Here is a 19,224-nt window from a genome sequence, read left to right on the forward strand (position 1 = left end):
TCGGCTCGTGTAAATGGGCCTTAAGAAGCATACTACTTAATCTGACCAATTAATTTTTTTACGGTGTCAACAAAAATCCCCACATTTTTTCACAGTGCGTGTGAACAGGGTTACAAAAACCTCATTCACTGGATGCAGAGCTATGTCCAATCCTCAACATGTAAATTTATACTTAGGGTAGGATGCAGTTTTGCATAGTTGTTCTATGTGTTTCTTTTCACTGCTCTGCTTGAGTGTCAGTCTTCACTGCAGTTCTATATTCATGAACCAGGAAGCTCAGGATTAGCAAAGCTGTAAGTCCCTACCAGGAAGTGATAGAAAATTCTGCTTGGATTGCATACTTCCTTTTATATGTTGTTCATTTCTGCAGGATAACAGAATTTTGCTGACAGCTCCGATCTGGAGAAGTTCTGTGGGTACAGGAGAGCCAGCTTCTTCCTACGAGGCCTTTCAGCTTATGTGGCTGTTCTTCTTGCTCTTGGCTGCTTAGACAGGCTGTCAGTGATGATGCAGCAAGAGGATTGTAATGAGATCAACACAGAGAGAGCAAACACTGCATTACTGGCATCACATCCACACCAAGCACGAGGCTACATTTGACATGTGGCTACGGAGTCTGCTACTTTCCATTTTTATATAAAAGCTAGCTTAATCATTGTGTAATGAAAACTTCTTCAGCTTTCTAAGGCTTCTTTCACATGGGCCACGAATTGGCTCATTGTAACAAGTGCCAATCGACAAAGGCAAGTGCCGATCGACAATCGGTGCTTGTTTCCTGCAGTTAGAAAGCCATCTTTTCTCCTTAGGGAGAGTACCTAGACGGTGAGTGAAGAGACTCAAAAGGCTATTTATGCTCCTCTGGGTAATATGCAAATAATGGAGATGGAATAATACCTCCACAGTACCACCTATTGTAAGGCAGCATTCCTTCAAGACGAAGTCAGACTCTTTATACAAGGCTTGTAACAATGACTGTGAATTAAAAGCAAAGCCAGACTCTATGTACAGACAGCTGTTTCAGGGTGTTTGCCCTTCATCAGTGTAAGGTAGGAGTCTGGCTTTGCTACTACTGACACTGATGAAGGGCAAACACCCTGAAACAGCTGTCTGTACATGGAGTCTGGCTTTGCTTTTAATTCACAGTCATTGTTACAAGGCCTGTATATAGAGTCTGACTTGAAGGAATGCTGCCTTACAATAGGTGGCACTGTAGAGGTATTATTCTATCCCCCTTATTTCCACACAGCTGATATGTGGATTAACAAAATTTACTACTATCGGTCATCCGCTACAGCTATCATTGGTCGGTTTTTACATCTGCCCTGTTTACACGTGGCGAAATGCAGCCAATATGTGAGCAGCGTTGGGCAAAGCAAACACAAGTAACAACAGCACACAACACATCTAATATTTCAATGTAACATTGCATAGGTTCTGTGATGGTCTCACATACTTGGATCATAATGTGTGATAAGAACCTCACATTTTTATGTGGTTAGTAAATAAAACAGTTATGCATGCGTACAAGACACAATCAGCCTGCAAACAAACATTTGCTCCTTCGTTGGCTGATTGGGGCCAAATTTACATGGTTCAATGATAAGGCAAAAGACTGTTCGGGTGAATGTTATTTCTCAGTCATTGGGCCATGTAAACAGCCTGTTATAGACTTTGTGTTTTAATTGATCACTGTTTTTAAGATCTTGGCTTGCTGTATGTGAATCCAGAGGCTGGAAGCATATGCAAATAAAATAGTTCTTGCAGCTTAGGGTTGCTACAATTGTATCCCGACAAATCTAGAATCCTCTATTAGGGCTTATTCAGACGACCGTATATCGGCCGGGTTTTCACGTCCGTCTGATATTCGCTGTCCCTCTCTGCAGGGGGAGGAGGCTGGAAGAGCTGGGAGCAGTGCACTGAGCTCCCGCCCCCTCTCCGCCCCTCGCCCCTATTTGCAATGCGAGGGGGCGGGACAAGGGTGGAGCCAAGTCCTGGGACTTAGCCCCGCCCCTCTCATTGCAAATAGTGGTGAGGGGCAGTAGCTCAGTGCACTGCTTCGGTTCTTCCAGCCTCCTCCCTCTGCAGAGAGGGACACCGTATATCGGCCGGGCATGAAAACCTGGCCTATATACGGTCCTCTGAAGCCGCCTTTAGGGTCATTTCACACGGACGTATTTGCACGAGCATTTGCGTGCGCAATACACAGTGAATAGAACCCCTAGTTTTCAATGGGATTGTTCACATGCACATATTTTGTGTGCGCATTTTGGTTGTGCACAAAAAAAAAAAATAGAACATGCTCTATCTTTCTGTGTATTTGCACATCGAAGGTCCCCACAGAAGTCAATGAGGGGTGATCACACAATGCGCAAGGAGACGCCTGAAACACTGTAATTCTGCTGGAAAAAGAACACATCAGGCACTAATTAGCTATTTCAATCGGTGCGTTTGTTTGCTGATCACAAATGAACTTGCCCTGTGGGCAGAAAAGATGCAGTGAAAAACTCCAATATGCACTCAAAAAAGCCTCGTTCATAGTGTAAAAACATTGCACTAGGGCAATTCATCTTACGTTCGTTACAAGCCGACCTAACATTTATCCTCCATTTTGACTTTCTGTTTCTCCATTTCATTTTCGGAGCGGAGAGACACGATTAAAAGGTTCAGTTTTTACCACTATTAGGCCGGACTCACACGAATGGGTCGGATTCCGTATGCGTTAGCCTGCAGCAGAATCCGACCCTGTGCCTGGCCCGGCATCTGTGGCTCGCCGTCGGACATGTGCAGTAGAGATTTCTTTTCCTGCGCCGTTGCTTGGCAATGACGCGGAATCCATGACTTTTCCGCAATGTCAATCTGCGAAGAATCTGCTAAAAATGCAGCATTTTTTTCCCCGTGAGCAGAAATCACAATTGCTGTCCACTTATGCGAATATTCTGTTATTGTTTGCGGAATGCCGCAGGTCGTCTAAATGGAACTGCAGACTGTGTTATTTGTTTGTTACAATGTATCAGTACAGATAAAGGTACCTTTACAAGGGCCAATAGTCACCGGAATTATCGCTAAAGTGAGCGATTGAGGGCAACTGCCAGCCCATGTACATATGGCCAGCGACACTGCACTGAGCGAGAAGAAACTCTTTAACATGTTTGGTCACCACCAAATGCCAGGTACATCATGAGTCCAGATATCACGTGACAATCTCATTTAAAGGGGGTTTCCATACTAATTCTTTTTCAGTGACATGTCCTGCAAGTGAGTGATTAAATAATCCTGCACAGCGCCACCTACTGGAATGGTAGCCACCCCATGACTTAATATCCAACCTTTTAAAAGGCCATACAATATGACTACAATATGATAGGGATATACACCCTTGTGGTGCATGGCCTATACCAGACTCCCTACACCCTTGTGTAAGAAGAAACATAACACCCTCCCAGGACTTGAAATTATATCCTCTCACCTTGTCAGACCTACCTACAATTCCTATAGGTGGCGCTGTGGAGGATCATTCCATCACTCATTTGCATGGCCTTTTCCCAGTGAACTTTGCATTGCTTATATAAAACTCCCTACACCCTTGCAGCGCTCTTCTGTGGTGATCTCCACAAGGTGAAACATTACCCCCCTGGATTCAGGGATAGGTAAAGATAACATGAGTAGGGGGCCTATTTGCTGCTAGATGTGTATGCAAATACGCTACATCTAGGACACTTACTAATTAACTAGTAAATGGTCTAATCCTAATTAAACAATATAGACAAAGTGCACAATGTGAAGGCGTGTAATGATCCTAGTGTATATCAGTGTATATCAGTGCTGTATCTGTCATACAATGGGGGTCAGCCTCTAATCACTGGGCTGTAGGGGGACATTGCTCAGCCATGATGTTGGATCTACAAACACATCACTAGTCCTGGGCTCATTAAAAGACAACAGGTGGAAAGCTGAGAGTATTAGCAGGAGGCAGCGGAGGAATAAAGAAACTGACACAGCAGGAAGGACGCATCTGTGGCAGCAGAGAAGGAGTCAGATTTCAGATAGTTCCAGAGAAAGAACAATCGCACCGCAGGCTTTGATTTAGAATGCAGGGAAATTTTTTTAATTTCATTTAGCAATAGAAGTTCCACATATAGTACAAAACTAGCAATGTTTCGGACTACAGCGTCCTTTATCAGGCTACAAATGAAGTGAGATCTATACAAAAAGTGCTTGTACATCTAACCATTTAAAAATATCACTTTGCAGGAACCACATATCCGCTTAATATACAGCAGTAAGACATAAAGGAATATGTTTCTTCAGATTCCACATTCCTTTCCAACCATGGATACTTGGTGGTAGTATTCACTGGACGTCAATTAACGGTGCTTCCATTGTTGACCCATAATTATATCAAAAAATGGTTTCAGATATTTCAGATATCTTAAGGCCCATTTACACAAAGCAATGATCGCTCAAACGATAGTTTGAGTGACAGCTTTGAGCAATCATTTTCCATAAACTATTAAGTAGCTACTCAGCTACTTAATAGCTTATTAGCGGGCAAATGAAGCCTTTAGCTGAATGCAGTTAATGGACGGAAGGCTTTTATCTGCTTTCAGTTCTTTTGTTCTTTGATGGGAAACAATGCTATCAGCACTAGTTAGTTAGTTATCTCGCTTGGATGACGAGGGTCTGTAGCGTCAATCTAGAATGACCACGACCGAGAGCATTGTTCCATTCGGTGTTGATGTTGGAGGAGGTACCGTTGCCTATCTGTTGCATCCACGAGCGCCGCAGTACACCAGGAGGCCTCCGCCATCCAGCAGGGGGTCGTCTCTCGATTTTCCTAGTAATTGCTGCGGTTAGAGCACCGTGGGTCGGGACAGCTTCTGACAAGCGTGCAACATGACCAAAAAGTGTGAGTCGTCTCCTTGTTATTGTTTTTGTGATTGACTCAAGCCCTGTGCAAGCCTGTATCTCGCTGCTTCTGATGAAGTCAAACCAACGGACACAGAGAATCTGGCGTTGGCATCGCATGTGAAAGGACTCCAGACATTCAGTGGTTTGTGACAGCAAGGTCCAGGTCTCCAAGCCGTACAATAATATTGGCATTATGCAAGTCTGCTAAAATCGAATCTTAGTCCTGAGTGTTATGTTCTGCCTCCGCCAGAGTTTATCCAGGGACCTCATCACCGAGGCTGCCAGTGCTATTCTCCGCAGAATGTCTGCAAGCGCCCTCCCATCTGTGTGCTGAACGCTGCCGAGGTACACAAACTCACTGACAGCGCCGGCTCCTAGATTCTGCAGCTTGGTTTTTTGCCAGATGTGAAGCCCAAGAAAGGATGCCTCAAAATCAAACTGTTCCAATGAGTGTCTCAGATTAGATGTGACATCCAAGAGTGCAACATCGTTGGCGTAGTCCAGGTCGGTGAAGTGGTACTCCGGAAGAGTGACCCCATTACATTGGACAATACGCTGAAGAATCCAGTCCATGGCCCTTCAGAAGAGTGTGGGAGCCAAGACGCAGCCTTGTCAAACACCAGACAAGGTCTCAAAACTAGCAGAGGTTGAACTGTTGATACAGACTTTGGCGGATGTGCCCTGATGCATGTCTTTTAGTAGGTTTAGAAGGGATGTGGGGACGCCAATGCCACGCAAGGCCTTCCTGAGGGCTTCTCTGTCAACCGTGTTGAACACCGTCTTGATAACGACATACGCGACGAGGAGCAGTTTGTTAAATTCTCTATGTATCTCTGAGAGGAGCCTAAACGCGAGTATGGCATCCATGGTGGAGTGCCCTGCCATGAAGCCTAACTGCTGGGGTCTCCCCTTGGAGCTCAGGAGTGGTTGTATCCTTGAGAGTAGAACGTGCGGGAAGACCTTGCGGGGAACCGAAAGGATCGTTATAGACTTGTAGCTAGTGCATGCTGTTTTTGAGCCCTTCCCCTTGTACAGGGTGAGGAAGATGCCCTCCTTGCATTCGACAGGGACTTTCCCACAAGACCAGACTCGCTGAAAAAATGGATTATACCTACCTGATAATCAGGTTTCCAGGAGTCTCCACGACAGCACCAATTGAGATTGCCTCCTCCTGATAGGACAGGAACACACTGAGAGGTTAAAAGCTCCCCCCCTTCCCCACTTTCCTCAGTGGATTCTAACGAATTGCCGGGGTAGGAGCTCAACTTAAATTTCTTCCCTTAACCGGGGTTTTTTGTTGATTATAAAATTATATTATATTATATATTTATTTATTTTTTATATTATATTCTATAGTTTCTTTCTATCCATTTAGGGGGGGAAGGTACGGGTGCTGTCGTGGAGACTCCTGGAAACCTGATTATCAGGTAGGTATAATCCATTTTTTTCCCCAGTCGTCTCCACGACAGCACCAATTGAGACGTACCAACTAAAGTTTATTAGGGTGGGATTGCTGCCGAGAGGACTTTGCGGCCAGTCCTCGTCCTGCTGCACTTTTACCCTATAATGTTTAATGAACGTGTGGGTTTTTTTCCAGACTGCGGCCTTGCATATCTGCTCGACCGAGGCTTAGCTATGTTCGGCCCATGAGGATGCTACTGCCCTTGTAGAATGGGCTTTAAGAGCTAAGGGGATTTCCTTCCCGAGGGCCTTATAGGACTCTATGATGGCCAGGCGGATCCACCTGGCTATGGAGTTTTTTGCCGCTTTGTTCCCTTTATTTGGGCCACTGAACTGGATGAACAGGTTGTCGTCCCATCTCCAGTGGCTTGTCGCATCTATGTAGCCTAGGACTGCTCTCCTGACGTCCAGGCAGCTTAGGATTTTTTCTTCCTCGCTTTTAGGTTTGCTAAAAAATGAGGGAATTATTACGTCCTGGAACCTATGAAAATGTGATACCACCTTTGGCATGAAGACAGGGTCCGTTTTAAATATTAATTTGGAATCCGAGATTTTTAGAAATGGGTGGCGAATGGACAGAGCCTGAAGCTCGCTAACCCTCCTTGCAGACGTGATGGCTACTAGAAAAACGGTCTTCACTGTAAGCATTTTTATTGGTAGTGCTTCGATCGGCTCGAATGGTTCCGCTGACATGGCCCTTAGAACCCAATTAAGGTTCCAGTCTGGAACAAGTTTTATGGGTCTAGGTCGTAATCTAGCTGCTGCTGTCAAAAACCTGTTGACCCATCTATTGTCCGCGAACTTTGTGTCGCATATGGCGCTAAGGGCTGCGACCTGGACCTTCAGGGTACTTGGAGAGAGGCCCATCTGTAGGCCCTCCTGCAAGAATTCTAAGATCAAAGGGATGCTCGGGATAGAATCCCCGGAATCCCTTCCCTGTCTCCATGAGGAGAACCTTCTCCAAACCTTCTGGTAGATAAGGTGGGTCGTCTTTTTTCTGCTGGACATTAACGTTTCTACCACTCTTTGTGAGAATCCCTTCCCCCTTAGTGAGGATTCCTCAAGAGCCATGCTGTTAAGTGGAGTCTGTCTAAGCCCGGGTGGTTCAGTGGCCCCTGTGATAGCAGATCTGTCCAGGTCGGAAAGGTGACTGGGTCCTGGACACTCAATGTTGTCAGAAGACCGAACCAACTTCTTTTGGGCCAGAAGGGGGTCATCAGGATTAGCGTGCATACCTGGGTTCTGAAATGTTGTAAGACCCTGGGGATCAGCGGTATCGGAGGAAATGCGTACACTAGCCCATTTCCCCAGTCCTGGCCTAGGGCGTCTATTGCTGTAGGACGATCTCCTGGCCGGAGGGAGAAGAAATTGCCTACTTTGGCGTTCTCCCTGGTTGCAAATAGGTCCAATTGTGGGGACCCCCACCGGTTGGTCAGGATTCTGAATGCCTCCAGGGAGAGAGACCATTCTCCTGGGTCTATCTGCCTCCTGCTGAGGAAGTCCGCTTTTTGGTTTAGCGTCCCTTTTAAATGTGTTGCCGTGATCGAAAGGATCCGGCCCTCTGCCCAGTGGAAGATTTTCTGCAAAATGTTTTGCAGGGCAGGAGACCTTGTGCCCCCCTGGTGCCGAATATGGGCGACCGTGGTGGTATTGTCCGACAGTATCTTTATATGCTGGTTCCGTAGCGAGTTTCCTAACTGCTGTAGGACCCGCCATACTGCCTGTAGCTCTCTGTAATTGGAGGATTGTTCTTTTATCCTTTGGGACCACGGGCCCTGAAAGAACTGGTTCCCCACATGCGCTCCCCATCCCCAGGCGCTTGCGTCCATTGTGATGTGTGTGGCTGGGTTTTGTAGCCAATGAACCCCTTCCTGCAGGTTCGCTGGGAATGTCCACCAACGCAGGGATGTTTTCACTGTGTTTGGGATATACATTTTTGTCCCTAGCGAGGACTGCTTTTTGTCCCATGCGGATAGGACGGAGGCCTGTAGAGCTCTGGTGTGAGCCTGGGCCCATGCTACTCCGGGAATGCATGACGTTAGGCTTCCCAGGAGAGACATGGCTTCCCGAATTGTGCATGATCGTTTCTGTAGGAAGGATCTGACCAGCCTTTGGATTCTTTGTATTTTTTCCTCGGGCAGGCAGGAGCATTGTAATTCTGAGTTGAGCGTTATGCCCAAAAACGTCTTCTTCCTGTCGGGGTCTAAGCTGGATTTTTCCCAGTTTATGATCCATCCTAGAGACTGGAGGAGTTCTAGCACTATCTCTAGGTGCTTTGTTAGTAGTTTCCTGGTCTCTGCTATTATTAAAATATCATCCAGGTAGGGTATTATTAGGATCGACTTTTTTCTCAGGTAGGCAGCTACCTCTGCCATAATTTTGGTAAAAATTCTGGGTACTGAGGAGATCCCGAAAGGCAGGCATCTGAATTGGTGGTGCTCTATTCCTTTGCCCATATCCACTGCGAACCTTAGGTATCTTTGGGACCCCTTGTGGATCGGTATGTGGAAATAAGCGTCCTTCAGATCGATGGATGCCATGTAGGCCCCTTTGGGAATCAACTTTATCGTTGAAGAGATGGACTCCATTTTGAATTTTCTGTACTTGACACAGGTGTTCAAAGGCTTCAGATTCACTATCATGCGGTGTTTCCCGCAGGGTTTTCTTACTAGGAAGAGCCTGGAATAATGGCCCTGAGTTTCCTCGTTTTGCGGTAAGGGGGATATTGCGTTTAGATGTTGCAGGTCCCGAACGCTTTGCCTTAGTAAGTGTAACTGTCGCCCTGAGCCTCCTGTGATGATGAATTTCCTTCTGGGGAGGGACACCAGTTCTATCCGGTATCCCTGCTGTAGGATCTATGGGATCCATGGGCCTTCGCAAATTGCGGCCCATTGGTCCACAAAGTTCCCCAGCCTTGCCCCTACGGAGCTGGCGTCAGGGTCTCTGCTTGGGCTCCCCCTGGTAGGGATTAAAGAGGATATTTCTCCCTCTGCCCCCCTTGGGGTAACTCCAGCGGCCTGTTGCCCTGGGGTTCGGAAGAAGGTCTTCCCTCTCTGCGGCTTTTCTTCCGGGAATCCCTTCTTTTTGTCGGCTGCCTTCTCCAGGATTTTGTCTAGGTCTGGTCCAAACAAAAACTGACCGTAGAACGGGAGGGCGCATAGTTTATTTTTTGAGGCCAAGTCGCCTGACCATGATTTCAGCCATAGTACTCTTCTGGCTGAGTTAGATCGGGCTGTAGCTTTTGCCGAGAGTTTAACCGTTTCGGCCACGGCATCCGCTAGAAAATTTGTTGCCATGCGCAGGATAGGTAGGGAATTTAGGATTTGTTCCCTTGGCGTTTTATTGTTTAAGTGTAGCTCCAGCTGTTCGAGCCATACCCCCAGGGTGCGCGCCACGCAGGTGGCTGCGATCCCTGGCCTAAGTATGCTTGCTGCTGCCTCCCATGATTTTTTTAGAAGGCCTTCAGCTTTGCGATCCATGGGATCTTTTAATTGTGCGGCGTCCTCACAGGGCAGGCTCGTCCTCCTCGCTACTTTGGCCACTGGGACGTCTACCTTGGGTATCTCTTCCCAGCTTGCGCAAACTTCCTCCTCAAATGGGTACCTTCTTTTTACCCCTCTAGCGGAGAAGGAACCTGCGTCTGGTTTCTTCCACTCCTTTTGGATAATTTTAATGATGTTTTGTGGACAGGGAAGGTATGTTTACGCCTCTCCCCTAGTCCCCCAAATATCTCATCTTGCAGGGTGCGTGGTTCTCTGGGCTCTTCCATTTTTAATGTAGCCCTGACTGACTTAATTAATTCTGTTAAGTCGTCCTGATGGAAAAGGTATCTTTTGTAGTCCTCATCGTCTGAGGACTCCTCGGTCACCTGTTCCTCTTGCTCCCATCCGATAGAACTCTCGGAGTCGGAAGGCTCGTCGGGAACACACGCCTTTTTCTGGCGTTTCGCTGGCGGTGCCAGCTGTGACGTTAGGGCTGATCGAACCTCCTCCTTCACCAGCTTCCTAACGTCATCCAGGAATCCCCCCGATTCCTCTTTGACTAGCCTAGCTACGCATGCCTTGCATAGAGGCCTCTGGTACGTAGCTGGCAGTCTCGTCCCGCACTCCACGCATTTTTTGGGTTTTGTTCTGGGGGGGGGGGGGGGATGTCTTTTTTATCCCCCTGACAAACAAAGAGGGGAAAATATTTTTTGCGGGTAAATATGCAATTTTTCCATATACAATACATTGGATTTTGCATTTTGTATTTTTTGCCGCACTGGCTACTTACGGCCGCTGAGGCTGAGGTTTCAGCTATCTCTGGGGCTGGAGCACTCATTACTGTACCGGTGCTGCAGACACCCTGCGACCTGTAGTGCTGGTCCACCTTCTGGCTTCTCTCAGGTTCCTTATTTTGAATTTTCGCGCTCCTGCGCTAAGCCCCGCCCCCTCCGTGCGGCTCCTGATGCGAGCGTGATGACGTCACCACGCTGGGCACGTGACGCGATGCCCCACCCCCTGCCGTCAAAGGGCTTCCTGGAGCCGCGCTGTGACTATACAGGGAGGAGGAGGGGGACAGAGGCTCCCGCTTTGTACCCCCCATGGGCCGCCGCGGGAGGAACCTGGCCCGGGGGTTACCACCCCATGTAGCATCCCGGGAGTCGTCTGCCTGGGAAGGGAGGACAGGCTGACCCACTGCCCTCCGATCCGCCCGTGAGTAGGCTTCCGGCTGGCTTCTCCACCAGCCCCTCTCAGAGATCCTGCCTCCTGGCAGGACAGGAAGACACTGAGGAAAGTGGGGAAGGGGGGGAGCTTTTAACCTCTCAGTGTGTTCCTGTCCTATCAGGAGGAGGCAATCTCAATTGGTGCTGTCGTGGAGACGACTGGGGGAAATAGCTGATGTAAAGCAGTGCTTATCGTCTCAATTGCACATTTCAGCAGTTCAGGTAGAATGCCGTCTGAGCTGGTGGCGAGCCCGTATCTAATTTTCTGAATAGTAGAACAGACCTCTTCCCATGACGGAGCATCCGTATGCACAGAATGGTCATCCACAGCAACAGATGAGAGGTCATCGAGGTCATGGCACGGGTTAGCCGGTGGATGGTTTAGGGCAGATGAGAAATGTTCACGCCAGCATTGAAGAGTCTCATCATTGTTGGTACAAGGGCTGCCATCAGATTTGTGGATTGGCGTATGCCGACTGGTCCCTGAGGACCCTCGGATTCTGGCGACTGCTTTGTATGCTGCTCTTAGATTGTTTGACTTCAGACCCTCCTCAGCTTCTTCAGCCAGAGCATTATAGTACTGCTCCCTGTCTTTGTTGGCCTTTGCCCAGAACACACCCTTCATACTCTTAGATTCCGCTTGGTCGTTTTTAAGGCAGGCTTACACCTTTGTTTCAAGGACCTACATAGTGTCGTACATTAGCCAGGGCTGCCTATGGGGATGCCGGTATCCGAGAACGGTCTTTGCGTTTTCACAGATAGCGTGTCTTGTGACATTTCAAGCTGCCTCTGGTTCATCTGGGAGATTGCCCAGAGCGTGGAACCAGTTTTCGATTGCGATATTGTATTGACACTCCAGTACTGGATTTTCCCTCAGGGCGTCAACGTTTAAAGAAGGTTGTGATTTGGTCTTATGGGACAGACGGATTGGAACTGCTACTTCGGCAACAAGCAAACGGTGGTCTGTGTTTGCTGGAGCTTCTGCCCCGTGGTATACTCGACACGATTTGACAGAATTGCGATGCCGAATGAGTATATGGTTCAGTTCCTTTTTTGTACATCCATCGTTGGATATCCAGGTAAACCTATGAATGCTATGTCTCTAGAACCAGGACCCCACCACTGTGAGGTCCATTGAAGTACAGAATGACAGCATCCGATGTGAATTGTCGTTGGCCGGGCCTTCGCCAAAGGGCCCAACGACATCTTCGTAGCCAGAAGTCCGAGGACCTGGGTTTGCAGACAGGTCGCCGAGCACTACGAGTACATCATGCGGAGGGACGGACTGCACGGTGGCGGCGAGCTGGTCATAAAAGGCATCTTTGTCTGCAGCTGTGTGTTCTTCAGTTGGTACATATGCCACAATGATGAACATGTGACCATGACGATGAACAAACCTGGTGTACATCAGACAGGGAGAGATCGGATGCCACATTTCCATGGAATGCTGTTGCCGTTTGCCTTGACTAGAAAGTGTATCCGCCTTCAGCAAGGAAGGAACCGCTGCTGCCCGGCCTTCACCAGAGCCTCGTTTGCCAGCCATATTCATGGTTCCTGACAAGCCTTCACGGTTACCGTAGCAGCCACCATACTTCGCCCTGTCAGGCAGTCCCCTACTTGACTGTTGCCCATCTCCCACGAGGACGTGAGGTTGGACTTTTGATAAGACCGCACAATGATTTTTAGGTTGACCTGAATTTAACAATCAGCTAGCAGTGCGCGAAAAATGCACGATGGCTGTGCATTTAGATGCAACGATGATCGCTCAAACGATTGCTTATTAGCGATTTTTGAGTGATCATCGCTCCATGTAAATGGGCCTTTAGGCCTTATTCACATGACTGTATATACGCAGCTATTGTAGCCGCATCAAAAAAAATTGCAACCATCTGAAGCATTGGGATATAGTCACAGAGGCAGAAAAGAAGTCTAATTTTTTCGTCAAAGCCCTTCACAGTTTAGACATAAATTAAAATCAATTCCTTTTATTAGATAACTTTAAAAACACAATAGACAAAATCAGGGCACTACAGATAGCCCTCTGGATTAACAGAGGTATATAAACCTTAGTCTAAGGTAGGCGACTAGTACTACTTTATTGATATTATCGTACCCTTCTTGTGTCCGGAAAGAGCATCTGAAGCATTGGATTCCAATGTATTCATTCAGGTGAGCGATTTTGAGGCACGTAAAAAATGCGTCGGGAAAAAATAGGATATCAACGATCAAAAAAGGCAACCAATATGGTGTTTTATATGGTGTGTGAAAAGATAGATCTTGCTCTATGTTTTGTCAGGATATGCTGGAAGCTCCAATAGACTCCTATGGGAGCTGAAAAAAAAGGGAAGGGATAAGGAAGTTTAGCTACGTCTAACGCCGGGAAAAGACGACAAATGGCTCTATTAAAGCATTAACAGTCATCCCGAGGATTTCTGCCGACCGAGGGATTTCCGCGATACAGCATATTTTTCCACCTGTGTGGATGGACGAGAACATGATAATTAAGATTGGGACTTGATGGCAGCTATTCTTCAATCATGCAATTTTTAGCTGCAATCGGCCAGGTGTAAAAACACATACGGTTGTGTTAAAGAGGCCTTACAGGTAGTGATGCCGGTATAATGACCAGTAACATTTAATATGAGATCTTCAGCAAAAAATAACCAAAAAAAGGATAAGTGAATCTAAAAAGAGAACTAGCAAAGACAAAGGAAGAGGAAGAAAACAGATTCGATCCGAGGGAAATGAAAAAAAAACAAGTATGATAACACAATACCCAGAAAAAGGAAGACTGGCTGATCTGATAAGGGGACTATTCGTAGCATGCGGGATGGTGGAAAGTAGGAGCTTGAATGATAAGAACCTTGAAATATGAGAAGAGACACACCAAAAATTATAACCCACTATAACCACTACTAATCACTGATTACTTCAGAAGGGTGGTTGATCCACGGAGTATTCGAATTGCCAGACTTGGGGTCGGAAAATAATTTTTTCCCCTCAAATTAGGAAAATTGGGTTTAACCTTATTGGGGCTCCCATTCATTGACAGCAAGCCAAGATCTTGCAAATAGCAATGAATTGAAACACAAAGTATATTAGAAAGTTTCAAAACTTTTTTTTTTAGCTTTGCTGTATGATACAATGGTTGAATTGTTGAGATGTTGAGGCGGTTAAAGGTCTCCACTCGCACAGAGCATCCACTTCTGTACCACTTGTTCAAGGGACTGGTAGGACTATTGATTAATTACAGATTTCAGACAGACAACCTACAGAGGGAGAGGGGACACAAGGAACAGGCATAGCCTGAGGGCAGCCAGATTCCTGCATGGGCAGTTGACACAGACTATTGGAGAGTCATCTGTCCATTATTAAGCACTTACTTAAGAGAGTTGCGGACAAGCTTTGTCTATATGCCCTATTAGGGCATGTGAACACCATAGAGCCAGAACAGAGTGACGCTCTATACCAGGGTCTTTCTTTCTGGAGGACTGGAGCCGTACTTTCATGATGTGGACGCCATTCATCTGAATGTCCGCTATTTTTATTATTACATTTTCTCTGCAGTGGCTGCTGAAGGAAAAATGCCTGCCTGGACTGTGGCTTCCTCTGGCACAAGAAGCTGTTTGCCTGGTGTTTCAGAAGCGGGACCCGAGGTGATCAGCTGATCATTTTCTAAAAAGGGTTGTCTTTTTAGACAACTTCTTTAAATTAGCTACAATTTAACATTATATAATGACCCCAAGACTCACTCCCTGTTCTAATAAACCGAACTTAGAACAGCAAACCTGAATAAGCAGAGCTGCAGTGTAAAGTATGGAACCTTTAATTATCTTATATAGTTCTTCATTTGTCACATTTTGAGATAAGCCTGAATGACAACAAGTAGGATATACAGTTTGTGACAGAAGAAAATGCTGACGCTACGGAGAATATAATGATAAATATGGTGCAAGTATTACTAATCAGCAGCCCTTCAGATGGGTGACACTTTATTTCATATATTCAGCCCTTTTCTCAGGCATAGATACAGTGGGATAGATTTACTAATTCTGTCTAGCAGGTAGACGGTGTAAACTTAAGGTCCTTTTACATAGGCCTATTATTGTATGATAGAATCCTGCAAATGCGCCCAATCACTGAGCGACGGACGAGAGTGCGCTCATTTGTCATGGATCACATCTTTTAAACTATCGCTGCCTTGCGAAAAAATTGAGCGTTATAAGCAGAAATCATCAAATCGTTCTTGGATGAAGGTGGGGGGTCAGAAGTGTGTTCTTTTTTTAAATTCAGATGACCCACATACAGTTGTATGATTGCTTTGTGAAAACGGAAAAATGGCAGTAGCGTGGTTGGAGAGAAAAGTAGGAAAGAACAAAGACTTGGTATTCTGCTGGCCAGCAAGCACGCCAGAATGGCTGCACACTAATTCAGGGTTTTGTCCACCTGAAAGTATGCATGAAAAGATAAGCATATCTACTAGATAGTCTAAAAATGTGCCACACTTATAAGGGTGAATGCACACGGGCGGAAATTCCGTGGCGAGATTTCGCACATAATTTCCGCCGTTGCACGCTGCCATAGGATTGCATTAGTTTATGCAATCCTATGCAGATAACTGCGATTTGACCACGTGAGGACTAGCGTGGTAACAAAGTCGCGGCATGTCCTTGCACAGAAACGTCACCGCTGACGCGCTGGCTCTGCTCTGCGCATGTGCAGCTGTGCGCCAGCTGGCATATCACAGAGCAGAGAGAAGACACCGAAGGAGGTGAGCTGCGGGTTGCGGCATAGGTCACATCCCGCTGCGAGAATCTCGCAGTTGGAATCCATCCCGGCCGTCTGCATTCACCCTAACAGTGATGCATGCTGGATAATAAATCTGGTGCATCCTAATCTAAAGGGCCATTTACATGGGACGATTATAGCGCCAAATGCGAGATAATCGTTACATCTAAATGCAAAGCCATCGTTGACTATTCATTATGGCTCACTTTCAACCAGCATAAAATCACCGCTGGTTCGCTTACGTCTCGCTGCATCAATATGCTCTCCGCTCATAGAATGTGAAGCGCTGAGCGAGAAGTCAGCAAGAAGTGAGCTCAGCAGTCATCTACCTATCCAAATGCTCTGCACGAGCGCTGACAGCTAGTGGTGACGTCACCCACTCGTGCAGAGCGTTTTGTGGACAGTCGGCCTGTGTAAATGGGCAGACGTTTACACCCCCTATTAGTTGGTTGAGTTTGCACCAGAGTTCTGTGCAATTTTGTCGCACTGTGTGACATTTAAACCACACCATAAAGTCAGGCTCACACGAGCGTATGCTGGCATGCCACGCATGAGCATCCAGCAAGTGTTCAATGACTTGCGTACTTGCTGCGTGCTGCTAATTCCCATACACTATCTTTGCGTGTATGTGCTCATAATATGTGCCAGGATAGTGCATGCCATAGTTTTTTTTTAATACATGCATGAAAAAAAAAAGAAAAATCATAAAGTGTGAGTGGCCTGATACAAACACAATGGACTATTGGCACACAATATGCAAAGACAATACGCCTGTGTGAGACCGTCTTTCTGTGATGTCATTACCAACTTCAGATAAGCCATTCATCCTTGCTGACCGAGCTGTAAAAGTATCTAAAACACATAGTACATGTGATACAAGGCATGCAAGTCAGTTTTTTGGCACAAATTGAACCAGAATTTTGGTGGATTTACACAGCTTCGTAAATCTTCTTCAATATTTTAATGTTGATTTACTGCAAAATGCGTTTCCCTGTGTTGTTCCTAAACATTGCAGATGAGCCTCGTTTATCAACACGGTTTAATAATAGAACAGTCTTTGTTGCCCAAATGAAAGCTCAGCTTTCATTTTCCCAAAGCAATTTAAGAAATGAAAGTTGGGCTGTGATTGGTTACTGTGGGCCACAAAGACAGTTTTACTACTATACAGTTTTGATAAATGACTGTCTCTATGAATGAGACAGGAGCTCGTTAACCCTAAAGCAAATTGTTCAGTGTTCATTCAGGGCTTCTTCTTTAATTCATGCTACCTAAATGGGTTGATGATTGAACAACTGTTGAAGAAACAATCATCTGGTGAACAATCATTACAGCAAGGCTGCCTTCTTATATAGCGTAATCGCTGCGGGCATTCTGCAACGGAAAGCCCGCAGGAAATACACTGAAAAACCGCAGTGGCCGAATCCACACTTAACCCTTTCCAATCCACTGTCTGACGTATGAAGACATTCTGATTGAAGGCTGTACAGCTCTGATGTCGGAAGACGTCCAGCAGGGTATTCTTACTGTATATTACTGGCCGCTCTGTTGTCGGAGGCCTCTTCAGCATGTCCCATACCGAAATACTGGCTCTAGCCAGCAGATGGTGATATTGTGTAATGGCAGAAAGAGAAAGCCCCCTAGAAAAACATGAATCCAAAATTGGATTGCAAAGGTTTAAACTGTGCTGTTTTAACTGTGTTTTTTCTTGCAAATTGGCTACAGGATTTATCTGCATTTCAAAGGTATTCCTGGGAACATTCTTTCAAGGAAATATCATTAGTGGACTAGCGACTGTTGGACCAATATCTAAACGGTGTGTCATTAATCATCTAAAATTATAATTTGGAGTTACATATCATTCCAAGAATGATCAGTTTGGTTGAAATTGTCTGTTTTCATCAATTATAGGCTTCATTCACACGACCGATGCATTTTTACGCATCTAGGAAGAATAGCCGTAATCGAGTCCCGAGATTAGTTCGCGTTTTCTCATTCATTCACGTGGGGGAAAAAAACGCTGCAGCGCGGAGTTCCGTCGGTCGGCAGAAATCCCCAGAATGACTTCTAATGCTTAAATAGCAGCAGCTGTCTTATTTTCGGAGCGCCAAACGCAGGTAAACTCCCTCCCCCTCCCTTTTTTTTCAGCTCCCATAGGAGTCTATGGGAGCCTTCAGTGTTTTTTGTCAAAAGATAGGTCATGACTTATCTTTTGACGCAGTGTGAATAATTAACGAAAACGATCAGCAATTTGACATTTTGATGGTGCAATTTTTTCGCGTGCCCGAAAATTGCCCATGTGAATGAATGCATTGGAATCCGATGCATCAGATGGTCGTGATTTTTGGCCGACGTATTTTCGCAGCTTAATAGCCGCATAAAAACACTCGCGTGAATAAGGCCATAGACTGCGAATGGTGAAGAGTGAATTTAAAGAGTGTAGGAAAGAACATGCTAATGTGCTGCCGCATGCTATTGGGGAATGATGCCATCTGATTCTGTGAAAGCATGCACTCCTTTTATAAACTGTGGAGAAACTTATGGGTGCACTGATCCCTTCCACAGGGAATGCAACAATGTTGCTAGGAGTATACGGGGTCACATGAGCGCATTATCACTGTGAATGACACACACATTAGTTAGGGCTCTTTCACACGGCTGTAGGCGTTTTTACGTGCACCCGCCAGTGCCATAAACACACGTAAATGGGTGTACAAATCTAATGTTTGTGCGCCCGTTCAGACGGCAAAGGCCCGACGTATAAATGCTGAGGCCGCAATGCCGTTGGGCTAGAAGAAACAGCTTAGCTCTGCTGAGCCGTCTCCAGCTTCCCTCCCCCCCCCCCCCCGCCGGCTCACCTCCTCTCTCCTCCCCTCCCGCTGCTTGCAATGGGATGGGGAGGGGTGGGGGCGGAGCTCGGCTCCAGCCCCTTGTCTGCAGCAAGCAGTGGGAGAGGGGGAGCTTACCTCACCTCCATCCTGCCCCCTCCAATTGCAAACAGCCGGAGGGGAGGAGAGAGGAGGAGAGAAGGGGGAGGGAGTGTAGCAGTCACACTGCTAAACTCCCTTCCACCTCCCTTCTCTGGCCGCTGTCAGTGGCTCCCATGCAGAGGCCGACATATTCCGGGCAGAAAGATAGTTCCAGGGCACTATATTGGTCGGCCGGGTGTTTTTACGCCATGGGAATACGCCGGTGTGATCTGATGCATTGGAATCCAATGCATTAGATGGTAGCGTATATCGGCTGACCGTAAAAACGGCGGCCAATATACGCTCGTGTGAATAAGCCCTTACGCTCATAATATGCAGTACGCAGCCAATACACATGTAACATGCATATTTTCTGTGCTTTTTAGACTCCCATAG

The sequence above is a fragment of the Eleutherodactylus coqui genome, chromosome 6, assembly GCF_035609145.1.
Source record: "Eleutherodactylus coqui strain aEleCoq1 chromosome 6, aEleCoq1.hap1, whole genome shotgun sequence".
In the NCBI taxonomy this organism is placed as follows: Eukaryota; Metazoa; Chordata; class Amphibia; order Anura; family Eleutherodactylidae; genus Eleutherodactylus; species Eleutherodactylus coqui.